The 9,061-nt window shown below is 58.1% G+C and overlaps 1 non-coding gene across 1 annotated transcript; it reads left to right on the top strand.

Annotated features, from left to right (window-relative positions):
• Positions 1-5,913: 5,913 nt before the first annotated feature.
• Positions 5,914-5,995, top strand: TRNAS-GCU (transfer RNA serine (anticodon GCU)). Its single transcript has one exon. It is a non-coding gene; the product is annotated as a tRNA-Ser (tRNA).
• Positions 5,996-9,061: the final 3,066 nt, after the last annotated feature.

Here is a 9,061-nt window from a genome sequence, read left to right on the forward strand (position 1 = left end):
CCATCTTCCCCCTAGTTTTCTCAACTTTCTCCCCCCCGCCAGTAGCACCCTGAACCCTCCCTTCCCCCACCTCTGCTTCCTCCCCCAAAACATCCCAGACCGAGTCTCGTGCTGTGCTTGTGGGGACCAGACCTGGACACAGTACTCCGCATGCAGCCTGACGAGCACTGAGTAGAGTGGGATGCTCACTTCTCTGTCTCTGCTAGCAATGCCCCTTCAGATGCAGCCCAGGATCCGATTTCCCTTTGCTGCTGCAGCGGTGCGCTGCTGACTTAGGTTCAGCTTGTTGTCCACCAGGACCCGCGGGGTCCCTTTCTGTTCCCCAGCCGCACACATCCTAGCCTGTACGGGGCTCTTTCGTTATGTCTTTCTTAAACGTCATACAGTTCTCGTGCTGTCCTGTGATGCTCTTCCTCTGCACTCATCACAGATTTCCAGTACTTAAAGGCCACTAGAGAGAGGACAGACGTTCTTCACAAAGAGTCACATGGAGAGGACGGGGAGCAACGGGGAGAGGTTTCACCTTGAAAGAAGCGAGACATTTTTCACAGTGGGAACAGTCATCCGCTGCAAGAACCTCCCCAGGGACGTGGTAGAAGCCCCATGACTGGAGGATTTTGAGATGCAATGGCACAGGGTGCTAGAGCATCCCATCTGGGCTCCCTTTCACACAAGAGGTTGGAGCAGGTGAACTTCTGAGGGCCCTACCAACTGGGGCGATTCTATGAGTCTATGACTATTTGGCCTTCCTTCCTGCTTTGTTTTGTGGCTTTCGAGGTGTGCCGATGCGTCAGGGGGCTCCCTGCCCAGCAGCTCTGGCTCCAAACCGGCCTTGTCTCCGTTGCTCTGGGATGTCATCAGGGGCGAAAGAGGAGGCTCTCTCAAACCCAGGAACTATGGAGAAAGCCGTGCTTTTCCCAAGGGAGGCACTCTTGTGTGCCGACTCAGCTGGTCGGGATTGGCGAAGAGGGGAGAACGAAACATGACTCTCGTGCAAAGCTGATGCCCCATGTCTTTCATGAGAAAAATCAGAGGAAAATGGGGAAGGCGAGCGCTTGAGCAAGGCATTTTGGAGGCTGCGTAAAGGTCAGGGAGGTGCTGCCGTCTGGAGGAAAACCTCCACGCCAGGGGTGCTTCTTTCCCAATTCCCCTTTCAAGGCTCTGTCACTCGTGTCTCACCTGGACCCATTGCTACGGACGGAAGGAGGAGGTATTTCATGGGGAGCCTAAGGCAGAGCAGAGCAAGAGGGGGAAAGAGAGAGGCTTCCTTGGGAAGAGACGGAAGGCCAGCGCCTATGCCTGCGCTGGCCCTTCCTCCAGGCGGAGCGGTGGGAGCTCGGCTCCTCTGCAGACTGTGGCTGTGCTCTCAGGGCTGGCTCCAGGGCTTTCCTCGAGGCTCCTGGCGCTCGACCACGGGCTGGCAGTCCACGGGCTTCAGCATAAAAGATTGCCCCGTCCCAGAGGCCCGCAGAGCCCACGGCCCAGACCGGACCACCCAAAGCCCCCCAGGCCCAGGAAGCCCCCGGAAGCGATGGGCACACTGCCAGCGCTGAGAGAGCTCCCCACGGCAGCCGACGCGCTGGATCCCACGGCTGTGCTCTGAGGGAAGGAGCTGAGGATTGGGCCCGGCAGCGTCACCGTCACTGGCGAGGGCTGGATGGCAACGCTGGAGTCGGCGCACCAGATGACGCACGGCTCGTTGCAGCTGTTGGCAAGCGGGGTCAGGCCGCAGGCGGCTGGCAGGCACGGGCTGTAGCACGACATGTCTGGCGGAGGGAGGCGACCCTGCGAGAGCGGGAGGGAGCACGGGGCGCTAGCTGCCGGGCCCTTTCGGACCCGCAGCTTGGCTCCTCTGAGAACAAACAGTGCCTGGGAACTCAGTGGAGAGAGATTTGGGACGGGGCATGAATCACAAAAGCTGTGTGCAGCAGGAGGGCCCGCAATGGTGCCCTGCTGTGCTTTTGGCAGAACACTACAATGCACCCTGCTCTCCACCGCCTTAAACTCCCTCCTGCCTGGTCGCAGCCTGCCATATCGGAAGACGTCTTCTCTCACCCGCCTGGCATATCTCACCCACCCACAGGGCCCTGGGCTAACCTGGCCAGAGTTACTTGCAACGCCCCCATGAAATCCAGGGTCCCACTTGGTTAACGTTCGCAAAGGCGGAAGCAGTGGCATGGCCCAACAGTTGATGGACCTCCAGTGTCTGCAGAGAGGGGGCGTTTCTCAGCATTTTGGTGGGCCTGCGGTGGGTATTTGTTTGTAATTGAAGGGTGATCCAAGAGGGTCCGTCCAAACGCAAGGGAGCTCCCCCTGCCCAAGTCCCTCTCCTTCACAGCCTGTACCCCAGCTGGCCTTGCCACTCCCAGGCATGCCTGCCTCATGGAGGCACTCTGCTACCTCCAGTGGCTCCACTACCAAGGGTACGTCTGCAGGCTGCGAGGATATGTCACAACAGTCCTTCTGCTCAGCCTTGAAGGCTTGGTAGGGAAGGCGCCCCAGAGAGAGTCCTCAGGAAGCCCCCTCCCGCTAGGAGGAAATGGATGCCAGGTTTTTCAGATGCCTTGAGCATAGCCTTGATGCTGTGGCCTTAGTGCGGGAAAGATTTTCTGCTGCAGCCCAAGAGGCACCCTCTTTTTGGCATCGGGCTGGGTACTCCCTGATCGTCGGCCCTTGTACCGGCATCAATTTGTTCACTCAGCCAAACGGGTCTCCTTCTCCCCCGCCTCCCTCAAGGCCCCTGGTCTTGTCGGGTCAGGCTCCTCTCGCCCACTTCTCTCAGGAGGGGACATGTCTGAGTAAAACGCAACAGGGCTCCTGAAGGCGGCAGCCACTATGGAAGAGGACATCTACGGCGGGACTAGCTCTCCCGAGGAAGCCCCTCACCGTGCCAATAATGCAAAAGGAGCATTGCTGAACTGCGGATGGTGGAGGAAGTGCCCGTCGGTTAGTTAGAGAGCGCTGGCCGTACGTCCCGAGCCTTGGAAAGAACCACGGCTGGCAAAGAGACCAACCAACGCCCTGTCTGACATCCTAGACCATTCACCGAGGACAAGGGAGGCAAAATGCATGCAGCCCTCTCCACGGAAGCTGTCCTGCCGGCCGGGGAGACAAGAGGCAAAATGAACTGAGACTTAGCAACTTCACAGAGCAGAGGAAGGCTCGAGGGGAGGACGGAGGAGCTGGGAGTCGCGCACACTTTTATACTGTGTCCCAGAGCCCCAGGGGAGCTGAAAAATGACACCAACAGGAAGCATGTTGAGAAACAGCAATTTTGGCTTCTCAGAGCTCTGCTGGTAGATGAAAGACAAGCCTCCTTTGCCTGAGATGCTTGACTCCCTTTTCATCCTGAGCATGAAGGGAGTTTGCACTGAAGCACTGAAGTGATTTTGTTGATAGCAATTCTGTTTTTTCCGCAGACCAGAGCTCGTTCGAGGTCTCCTTCCAGCGGATTCAGGCCACGAGTAGGTGTTGTGCGCGTCCTGCCCTTCCTGGGGAGCATGGCCACCACTCGCTTAGGACTTTGCCTGTGGAGCATGCCTTGAAGGCCACTCAGAAGGGTCTCTCTTTGACGGGCTGGGGCCGACCCTGAGCAACACCGGTGCCTGCAGGCGATGGGGTTGCTCAGAGGCCAGCCAAGCCTCTGCAGGATGGCTGTTCCTCTGAGGGACAGAGGAGGGAGGAGACTCAGATCCCCGGGGTGATTGGAAGGTGACGGTCAAACAAGGCCCTCCTGCGGTCTGGAGAGAAAACCCCTTGTGCGCAGGGGTGGCGACACGGAGGCCATTGCTGGGGTGGCTCAGGCTACTCGGTGGCAGATCTCTGCTCCCCTCGGGCCTCTGAGATGCACGCACTTCCCAGTCATGCAAAGGGAGCCCAGCAGTTCAGCTGTTGTCTTCGGTCAGGAACGGCCAGAGTGTTTTCTTTGGGAAGTGCACAGCCCTTGCCTTGCCTGCCAGGACTTCACTACTGCTCTCCTGAGGAGAAGCCACGGCTCACGGTGGCCCTCGAGAGCGGGGAAGGAGCATGCTGAGTCGTGCCTGAAAGCGAGCCATCACCAAGTGGACCTGTTTGCTTTGGCGCAGTTTGGCTTCCCAAACAACGCTCATCTTGGCGTCATTGCCGGGTGGCTTGTTCAGGTCACTGACCCAGAGGCTCTGGCTTGATTCCGCTGGCTAGGCACGGATTGGCACATTCAGGGCCCTTTAATTGCAAGGTGGCACCAGCAGACCACCTCGGAGTCATCTGTGAGTCACCAAAGAGGGCTGAGGCACTACGAGAGACCTCAGCTCCACCTCGGTGCAAATCATCCATGCACTGGCATCAGGGGCTCTGGGGGAAATGGACTCAAGACGTGCAGGGGAGCCTAAGCACAACCTCATGTCCGCATTCCTGCAGAAAGGCAGCTTTTTTTTGTACGGTGTTGTCATGGCTCTTGGTGTCTTGCCCAACCACTTGGTGACTCTTTGAAATCCTGTCACGCTCCTTGGTGAAACAGCAGCCTGAGGAGGCCAGCACGGACGTGTCCTGACGTTCCCGCTCCCGGACGTTTCTGGAGCACAGAGCAAATTGAGGAAAGTTGCCGCCCCAACGTGTCCAGGGCCTGGGGAGCCTGCTTTTTTGACAGACCGGTGTGAGAGCCCACCGGACTGAGGCTGCAGCCACTGAGTGGCACCACATGATGCTCCCTGCAACCCTACGAGAAATAGAGGAGACTGTGCCGGTCTGGAAAGCTCTGGGGGGAGCTGAAAGGCCAGGCACGTGTCACCAGCCCTGAGAGCTGCCTGGAAAAAGCCATGCAGAGCCCGTGCGGCTTGGGAGGAAGGGCGGCCTGGTCCAACCTTTTGTGTGAAAGGGAGCCCAGATGGGATGCTCTAGCACCCTGTGCCATTGCATCTCAAAATCCTCCAGTCATGGGGGTTCTGCCACGTCCCTGGGGAGGTTCTTGCAGCGAATGCTTGTTCCCCCTGCGAAAAATGTCTTTACAGGCCCCTGGGGGAGGCTGGGGCTGGAGAAACTACTCGGACTGACCAGGGTGCAGGTGGTTCTGGTCCCAGCCCCCAAGGCTGTATGCCGCTCCCCTTTTGTCCAGGACAGGAATTAAGCAGGCGGAAGAGATGGAGAGGCTCCCGGGGCCCTGCCATCGGTGCCCATCCCACGCGGCGCAATCCCATAGGCAGCTTTCTGTTAGGCACCAGGGACAGCAAGCCTAGCCTCTGCACTATTTCCGCCAGCTCAAGGTCTGACCTTCAAGGCGCAGAGAGGTCTGGCCTCAGGGGACCGGTGCAGTGGTTTCAACTCTCTGCAGCACTGGAGCTCTGGCAGGTAAAAAGAGGAGTTGCGTGCAGTGGGGCTGGTGCCCCTCAGCTCCCTCTTCGTTCCTGACTTTGAGCTGTGCTGGGAGAGCAGCAGCCTGTGATGAGATCCTAGGTGAGCGCCAGGGGGAACAGCACAGAGACGCCATGGCCAAACCTGGCCAAGCCTGGTCCACCCGTCAAGTGTGAGTGAGTCCTGTCCATATGAGCTGGTGGTATTCTTCCAGAACGTCAGGGGGACGTGGCTGGTGAGAACTTCACCTCAAAGTCAGGCCCATGTCCTCTGGAGGCGCTGAGCCACTCCGGGATCACTCTCCCGTGTTCCTTCCTGGGAAGGAGCGTGGGGCTCTGCTCTTCAGTCATTTTCTGATGTGAATCCTGAGACCTATTTCCCAAAGGTCCCTGGAGCTCAGCCCAGCTGTCGCGAGAGCGGACCAGTCCCAAAAGGCAAAAACCGGAGCCTGGCTCCTTCTCTCCCATGTCAAACAGTATCAAAAAGTGTAGGCAGCAGGAGCAGGAGCAGGAGCTGGAGCAGCAAGATCAGGAGCAGCGGCAGTGGTAGCCGTGGCAGGAACAGCAGCAGCAGCAGGAGTATGTTGACGAGGTGGCCGAGTGGTGAAGGCGATGGACTGCTAATCCATTGTGCTCTGCACGCATGGGTTCGAATCCCATCCTCGTCGGTTAGCCCAACAATGGTCCAAGTTTCTGAGTGCGAGCCACTCAATGTGTGGCCCCGAGTAAGCTCTTTGTTTTGAGATGAGAGCTGCCTGACAAGAACTTGCAAGGTTTTGAAGTGGCTCAGGACACACCTCAACCTCTTCTGTCTCCTCCCAGGCAAGAGGAACAAAAAGGGAAAGAAGGAAGATCCAGGGCACTCACAGGATGGTCAGCCTCTCCTCAGTCCCTGGGAAGATGATAGAGCACAACATCCTGGAAGTAGTTTCCAAAGACAGGTAGCGCAGGAAGGTGGTGCGGAGTAGCAAGCACAGATTTTCGAAGGATAAGTCATGCTAAACCAAGCTGGTAGCCTTCTACAGTAGAGGCGACTAGCTTGGTGGAGAAGGGAAGAGCAGTGGATGCTGCTTACCTTGCCTTCAGTACGGCTCAAGCAGCCACGGGAACAAAAGAGAAAATACCCGTAAACCACTTCCTGTCACAGAACATTTCAAGTAGGGTATTTTTTTACGGGAGACATTGCTCTTATCTGTTCACAGAATCTCAGAATCGTTGGGGTTGGAAGGGACCTCCTGACATCCTTTAGTCCAGGCTGCACTGATCAGAAGCAGGGCATGGTCAGGCAAGCGCCAGTTCTTGAGTGACAGCCATCTTATCCCATCTTCCCCCTAGTTTTCTCAACTTTCTCCCCCCCCGCCAGTAGCACCCTGAACCCTCCCTTCCCCCACCTCTGCTTCCTCCCCCAAAACATCCCAGACCGAGTCTCGTGCTGTGCTTGTGGGGACCAGACCTGGACACAGTACTCCGCATGCAGCCTGACGAGCACTGAGTAGAGTGGGATGCTCACTTCTCTGTCTCTGCTAGCAATGCCCCTTCAGATGCAGCCCAGGATCCGATTTCCCTTTGCTGCTGCAGCGGTGCGCTGCTGACTTAGGTTCAGCTTGTTGTCCACCAGGACCCGCGGGGTCCCTTTCTGTTCCCCAGCCGCACACATCCTAGCCTGTACGGGGCTCTTTCGTTATGTCTTTCTTAAACGTCATACAGTTCTCGTGCTGTCCTGTGATGCTCTTCCTCTGCACTCATCACAGATTTCCAGTACTTAAAGGCCACTAGAGAGAGGACAGACGTTCTTCACAAAGAGTCACATGGAGAGGACGGGGAGCAACGGGGAGAGGTTTCACCTTGAAAGAAGCGAGACATTTTTCACAGTGGGAACAGTCATCCGCTGCAAGAACCTCCCCAGGGACGTGGTAGAAGCCCCATGACTGGAGGATTTTGAGATGCAATGGCACAGGGTGCTAGAGCATCCCATCTGGGCTCCCTTTCACACAAGAGGTTGGAGCAGGTGAACTTCTGAGGGCCCTACCAACTGGGGCGATTCTATGAGTCTATGACTATTTGGCCTTCCTTCCTGCTTTGTTTTGTGGCTTTCGAGGTGTGCCGATGCGTCAGGGGGCTCCCTGCCCAGCAGCTCTGGCTCCAAACCGGCCTTGTCTCCGTTGCTCTGGGATGTCATCAGGGGCGAAAGAGGAGGCTCTCTCAAACCCAGGAACTATGGAGAAAGCCGTGCTTTTCCCAAGGGAGGCACTCTTGTGTGCCGACTCAGCTGGTCGGGATTGGCGAAGAGGGGAGAACGAAACATGACTCTCGTGCAAAGCTGATGCCCAATGTCTTTAATGAGAAAAATCAGAGGAAAATGGGGAAGGCGAGCGCTTGAGCAAGGCATTTTGGAGGCTGCGTAAAGGTCAGGGAGGTGCTGCCGTCTGGAGGAAAACCTCCATGCCAGGGGTGCTTCTTTCCCAATTCCCCTTTCAAGGCTCTGTCACTCGTGTCTCACCTGGACCCATTGCTACGGACGGAAGGAGGAGGTATTTCATGGGGAGCCTAAGGCAGAGCAGAGCAAGAGGGGGAAAGAGAGAGGCTTCCTTGGGAAGAGACGGAAGGCCAGCGCCTATGCCTGCGCTGGCCCTTCCTCCAGGCGGAGCGGTGGGAGCTCAGCTCCTCTGCAGACCGTGGCCGTGCTCTCAGGGCTGGCTCCAGGGCTTTCCTCGAGGCTCCTGGCGCTCGACCACGGGCTGGCAGTCCACGGGCTTCAGCATAAAAGATTGCCCCGTCCCAGAGGCCCGCAGAGCCCACGGCCCAGACCGGACCACCCAAAGCCCCCCAGGCCCAGGAAGCCCCCGGAAGCGATGGGCACACTGCCAGCGCTGAGAGAGCTCCCCACGGCAGCCGACGCGCTGGATCCCACGGCTGTGCTCTGAGGGAAGGAGCTGAGGATTGGGCCCGGCAGCGTCACCGTCACTGGCGAGGGCTGGATGGCAACGCTGGAGTCGGCGCACCAGATGACGCACGGCTCGTTGCAGCTGTTGGCAAGCGGGGTCAGGCCGCAGGCGGCTGGCAGGCACGGGCTGTAGCACGACATGTCTGGCGGAGGGAGGCGACCCTGCGAGACCGGGAGGGAGCACGGGGCGCTAGCTGCCGGGCCCTTTCGGACCCGCAGCTTGGCTCCTCTGAGAACAAACAGTGCCTGGGAACTCAGTGGAGAGAGATTTGGGACGGGGCATGAATCACAAAAGCTGTGTGCAGCAGGAGGGCCCGCAATGGTGCCCTGCTGTGCTTTTGGCAGAACACTACAATGCACCCTGCTCTCCACCGCCTTAAACTCCCTCCTGCCTGGTCGCAGCCTGCCATATCGGAAGACGTCTTCTCTCACCCGCCTGGCATATCTCACCCACCCACAGGGCCCTGGGCTAACCTGGCCAGAGTTACTTGCAACGCCCCCATGAAATCCAGGGTCCCACTTGGTTAACGTTCGCAAAGGCGGAAGCAGTGGCATGGCCCAACAGTTGATGGACCTCCAGTGTCTGCAGAGAGGGGGGTTTCTCAGCATTTTGGTGGGCCTGCGGTGGGTATTTGTTTGTAATTGAAGGGTGATCCAAGAGGGTCCGTCCAAACGCAAGGGAGCTCCCCCTGCCCAAGTCCCTCTCCTTCACAGCCTGTACCCCAGCTGGCCTTGCCACTCCCAGGCATGCCTGCCTCATGGAGGCACTCTGCTACCTCCAGTGGCTCCA

This window comes from Balearica regulorum, unplaced genomic scaffold (genome assembly GCF_011004875.1).
Source record: "Balearica regulorum gibbericeps isolate bBalReg1 unplaced genomic scaffold, bBalReg1.pri scaffold_34_arrow_ctg1, whole genome shotgun sequence".
Classification (NCBI taxonomy): Eukaryota; Metazoa; Chordata; class Aves; order Gruiformes; family Gruidae; genus Balearica; species Balearica regulorum.